At 31.8% G+C, this 6,325-nt stretch overlaps 1 non-coding gene across 1 annotated transcript; it reads left to right on the plus strand.

The window, feature by feature from the left end:
- The first annotated feature begins 843 nt into the window (after nt 1–843).
- On the plus strand, nt 844–950 carry LOC133813275 (small nucleolar RNA R71). The gene has a single exon (XR_009884305.1). It is a non-coding gene; the product is annotated as a small nucleolar RNA R71 (small nucleolar RNA).
- The last annotated feature ends 5,375 nt before the right edge of the window (nt 951–6,325 follow it).

Genomic DNA, 6,325 nt, shown 5'->3' on the forward strand with positions numbered 1-6,325 from the left:
TATTTTGTAATTTCTACTCTAGTTATGTGCTTCTAATCTTTTTCATAAGATTATTAAGATCATGGTGAAGCAACTTGTAACTAGATAATATTTATGTTGTATGTTGATTTCCCTTTTAATGCAACAAAGTTTATGAATGTTTCTTCTTCATATATGGCTTTCATCTTTAATATCTCATATTTTGGATTGTTAGATAATATGCACTTTGTTCTTCATTTTACAAAAACATAATATTCTTTGTGTAAGATGTGTCATTAAATTGTACACATCCATGCTTAGAATAAAAATATTATGTTTTGCCTTATAAATAATGTTATTTGATTTTTTGTTGTTTCATTAGGTTGATTCACATTAAATACTTTGAAATTATAATTTTTGAAAAGTGAAGAAAAATCCTATCTTTTTAGAAGTAATTTGTGCTTAAACTTATAAATCTATTTGGAAAATGATAGTTTGATTTATTTTAACTATTACTAAAACTTGTGAATCAATATACTAATAAAAATTATTAAACTTACATTTTGTGGATTCTAGTATCTTAATAATCTTTCCTTTTACCACTTATTTTAAAATCCTTATTGAGTTATTTTCATTCTCTTAAATAGCTTTATTTTCAATATTTTATTTTATGTTCATAACATTAAAACTCATCAATCTTTGGAGCTAGGTTAGAATTTATTAATTTTGGTTTAAAATAGTTTTCTTTTTTTATTTTAGACAACTACTTTGGGTTCGATCTCGTGCTTACATGAACACTATATTCCATATGCGATTCGTGCGCTTGCGAGTATAAATTTTTAAAACATACCCGTTTTGGGTCCATCAACCAGCATCCACTTTTCTATTCCATGGTGTGGACACTTCCTTAACAACTCCTTAAAGCGCTCCCAAGAATCATACAATGACTCTCCTTCCATCTGATAAAAGTTATTAATCTCTCCCCTTAACTTGGCAGCCTTCGCTGGAGGAAAGAATTTGGGAAGGAATTTCTGAGCTAACTCCTCCCATGTAGTGATAGAATTCGCCTGTAAAGATATCAGCCAACTCTTCGCCCTATCCCTCAGTGAAAATGGGAATAGCCTCAGTCTTATAGCATCATCACTCACCCCATTCATCTTGAACGTTGCACATAACTTCAAAAAATTAGCTATGTGTAAATTGGGGTCCTCCGTTGGCATACCTCCAAACTGAACAGTTGTTTGAACCATCTGAAGGATGGTTGGCTTAATCTAAAAATTGTTGGCAGCAATGGTTGGAGGTCTAATGTAATGCCCCGAATTTTCCGACATGGTTTAGTGGCAGTTTAGTAGGCCGGGAGGGCTGTAATTGCTTAATTACGCCATTAAATGAATATATGCATGTTTATGTGAATTATATTATGATATAATGATATATGCATGCATGTGGGTCCACATTTGATATATTATGATGTTTTGATAATTTGGCCCATTGAGGGTAAATTTGTGTATTTGGGTGCATGATGTGATTTGTGAATGAGATTCCATTATTATGGAGATATATTCGAGCTATTCGGCATGAGACTGTCATTTTTAGTGGATTAACGGTTTTGTCATAACGGGGTCAATTTTGGGGTAATAGGAATGTTTATTTGATGATAAATTGGGAATATTTGAGATCACGGTGGAATTCTGGAAGTTTTGACTATAATGTCCCCGGGGGTATTTTCGGGACCCCGAGCATTAGGTTTTATTTGAGGTTACTTAAGCTTGAAGTAGCTGTCAGATAGAACGTACGATTAGAAAACCTCTCGTTCTCCTTCGTTAGTTCATTTTTGCCACCCGAAGTGTATTTGAAGAAATCTTAAGTTCTAGAAGTCGGAATCGAGTGAGAATCGAGGCATAGCGATCCTAGGAAAGATTAGAAGCTTTTTGACCAAAGGATTTGACAGAAAACAACCTAATCGAAGGTAATCTAAGTTTAAAGTTTTGAGTTTTTAGAGTTTCTAAGCTTTGACTTGGACTTTGTGAATTGTTGAGTTTTCAATTCGTTTGAACCTTGGGTTTTGAGGGTTTTGGTGCATTGGGAAGCTTGGGAACCTTGTTTTGATGATTGGGGAATGTTTAGGTATGAATTTGGAGGTTTTGAGAAGTTGAAAACGCGTTTGGGAATGGCCCAGGGTTGAGGGCCGCGATCCTAGCTCGAGGTTGAAGGAGGAGGTTTTGTTTGCGCTGGGCGCTGTGGCCCTTGGATTGGACGCCACGACGCTTGCCTCTGGAATTTCTGGGGGCCGCGACACAAGGTGCCAGGGTCGCGGCTCATGTGCAGGGTTGAGCCCATTTGCATGTTTTGACCCCGGGATCATGGTTTTAGGCCTCGGGATCACTCCTACTACCCGGATTGGTGAGGATTGATGTCTCAGAGGCTAAATCTTGGTTTGAGAACCCTTGATTATCATGTTATTGATGGTATCCTATAATGTGTTATGATTAGGTAACCGCTAAAGGACTAAAGGCTAAACCGTTCTCAAGGGTCGTTATTTTGTTCATTCTAGCTCGAATCAGAGGTAAGAAAACTGCACCCCATATGTGACATGCATGGTTACTCATGAGGCATGTTGGTTGTATAAATGTGGACATGAATTGATTGTGGAATACTTAGCAAATGTTGCTCACTTGTGCATGGTACTGACTCATTAGTCAGATTTGGCAAAGGTGCTAGTATCAACTGTGAAGCTATGACTCATTAGTCAGGTTTGGCAGTGGTATTGGGCACTGGTCACATTGCGCTGACTCATTAGTCAGGACGGCCTTAGCGTGTTCAACGCAAGCCAATAAATATTAGATCTAATCGACTTTCTGCATTGAATGACTCAAAGAGCATTAATGCCGGACCGACCTCAAGTTCGATGAATATTATAAGCGCTTGAAGGCTAGTGGCTTATCTAGCAGCCACTCTTCCATTTGAATTAGTGACCTGCTTGTCAGTCACTCAGTATGGTTTACCAGGACCTCAAAGTGATATTCACTCATCTGTTTGAAAGCTATGAACTCTGTGTGATTATAATGATAATCATTTGATGATGTCTACATATAAGTTCAGATTTCTGAATCACAACTTTCTAATAGGTTTTAGATTCTCTTAAACATAAGTCATTTTCTAAGCCTTATTGTTCTTTTCTCTTCTTCTCTCTATATCTATCTCATGTGTTGAGAATTGCCCACCCTAGTCTAGGTGATTCCAAGGATACTTTGGAAGGTTGTGAAGAAAATTAAAGGTCAGTTCAATTTCTTGGTAATACTCTGCGATAGAAATGATACAAGTGTTAGAGAAACTGAAGGAATGACTCATTCATTCCACTGCGTATAATGTAAGTATTCTCATCATTATTTCTCTTTGAATTCAATTTAGAAACATGTTCTAGGTTATCTCATATTAATTTGTTTAATATTAGATCTACATGAAAATAAATAAAGATCCTGTGTAAGTTTCCCAACATGAAGATCTATCAGTTTTGGGAGTGGAGCAACACATTTCGATGGGGATTGAACCAATAACTAAATGCAATTATTCTAACTAAATACAACACTTGTTGACTATGAGTGTTATAGATGGTGTGCCCGAAAGCGGTGATGGCCTCAGTAGTGAATTCATTTTCAAGCTTGAAAGCATTTTAATATTTTCCAACTTTGCAACTATTAAATTTTAAATCATGGGAGGTTAATCTATAATTTTCTGTACGCAAGTATACGTAGTCATGTCAAGTAGTAAATTCCGTAAGAACATATATCGTCCCACAGAGACTATCTCCCAAGTACCACTAATTGATTTTCGAATTCTATTTGGATAATTAAAATTTAAGTGAACAATTAAAAATAAAAGAAATCCTATGAGCTATGAACCAAAATTAAAGAACTGGAAACAAAACAATGAATCACTACTTAAGAATCAATAATAAAAACAACCTATGAATTAATTTCATCATCTGTTCATTCTATTAATTTTAATAATCAATTCTAAATCTCTTCTTTCTATTTTAATAGCAGGTTAATATAATCGATTCCTATTCTTTTTCAAGATATAAGATCTCAATCTATATGCAAGTTTTCTACATTTCTGTGATAAACTTGAACATATAAAAGGCATTAAACATGGAAACCTAATTACTACACAAGTCATATAGGTACTTTCGTCCATTATGCACCCTATGTCTATACAATGATAGCATATTCAATTCTCATCTTTTGGATTTTGAATCAAAACCATTAAATCAAGCAAATAGTGATCAAATATTTACTAGCATTAAACACACATCATATAGATTAGAATAGAAAAGAAGTATCAATAGAAAATCATAATAAAATTAAACAGAATTTCAATGACTACATTAATTCCTAGATAAAAGAAATTAGTTCATAAATACCATGATGAAAATAAACTGCAAATAATTGTTCATAAAATTAACCTAAGAATTCAGATGAAAAACAGAGAAAATAATTATAGCAACCTCTTTTTATCTAGGGTTTATAAAACTTCCAATTCTCCTATAATCGCAGAATAATGTCCCTTAAATAGCCCTCCAAGGTTCCCAAGTGAAAATACCAGATTGCCCTTCAAAAAGTGGTCTAAAATCTGAAAATCGCGTCACCAGCACTATAGCGTTGTATTCGTAGTGCTGTAGCACTGTTGTCAGTGGCAAAATGCCTCAAAATTTAGTGTACTAGCGTTGTAGCGCTCTTGTTGTAGCGCTGCTTGATTGTTCACGATAGCGCTGTGGCACTGAAGTCAGAATCCATTGTGCATCGAAGTCCTTTGTAGCACTACGACGCTCCCTTGATAGCGCTATAGCGCTGTTAACAGCACCCAAAATTGCACATATCAATCCCTAAAAACCTGATTTTTTTCCACTTTCCCTCATTTTCACTCTTTTTACCAATTTAGCATGGAAAACCTGAAACATGAACAAACGAACATAATTCCGAAATAAAATAATCCTAAACTAACGAAAAACACCCTAAAAACTAGACCATAAACGAGCCTAAAACTCGTTTATCAGAGGTCTGCTCTCATAAGAAATGCATATCAGCATTCATGAAATTGTGGGTTATTATGCGTGTTTCCATTGGCCAGTAATGATATATCTTGTAAAAAGTTTAATTATTTTAGTTGTGATATCTCGTTATTTTTTAATTTTTTGTATCCTTTAATTATTTTTTTATCCTAGGAAAATAGATTAATTGAAAAATCAGATCTAATTAATTTTAGCAACAATCAATAAAAAAAACAAAATGCAGGCTCATTTCTAGCAAAACATGAGAGATAGGTGGAGCTACTTTGAAGAAATAGGAACTTTAATGGAAGTGGTTTGTATCTTCAAATCTAAAGAGAATAAGCTCAGAAAGTGCAAAACTAGAAACAAAATAGAAACTCAGGGAAATAGTGAGTAATCTCTTAGGTTTCAGTCCTCTTTACACTTCATTTCATTTCAAGAAATATATATATATCTCTTTTATATAATAAATGTGTAGATAACAGAAATTCTTAGTTTTAACGGTTTTTTATTTTTTTAATGTTAACTTTAACGGAATATTCTTATATTTAACAGAATATTCTTATATTTAACAGTAGTTTGGAAACACTTAAACTTTAATAAAATAAAATAAATAATTAAAAAAAATTAAAATAAGATATTTTTGAGATATTTTACAATGATAATTATTTAAAAATAATAAATAATTGAACAAATTAAAATAAGATATTTTACAATAATAATTATTTAAAAATAATAAATAATTAAAAAAATTAAAATATGATATATTTTAGATATTAAACAATGATAATTATTTACAAATAATAAAATGATATGTTTTATAACTTAAATAAAATGTTATTAAACTTAAACTCATTTATTAGAATAATATCATATTAAACATATAATATAATTTACTGTTAATTAGTAACAAATTATTTAAAAAAAACTAGCGAAAAACTCAAATTTAAAATATACGTATAATATTTAATATTACATTAAACATATATAATCTCTTGTTGTTACTTTTAAATTCAAAAACTAGAACAAACATAAACTTAAATAAAAATAAATAAATTATTTAATTAAAATAGGATATTTATTTAAATTTTATATGACTTTAATATAAATTTAATAAAAATAATTAATATATTCTATAAATAAAATTAAAAAAATATGCATTTTGCACATTATTTATATCTAGAATATATATATATATATAAATCAAAAGAAAAAAAGAAGTAGAATAACCCCATAATGAGATCCCTGCTCCGTATTCAAATCGATGTAGAGAGAGATTAATTTTGTGGCTTTCCAAAAGAAACTTCATTGTATAAT

Source organism: Humulus lupulus, chromosome 1 (assembly GCF_963169125.1).
Source record: "Humulus lupulus chromosome 1, drHumLupu1.1, whole genome shotgun sequence".
NCBI lineage: Eukaryota > Viridiplantae > Streptophyta > Magnoliopsida > Rosales > Cannabaceae > Humulus > Humulus lupulus.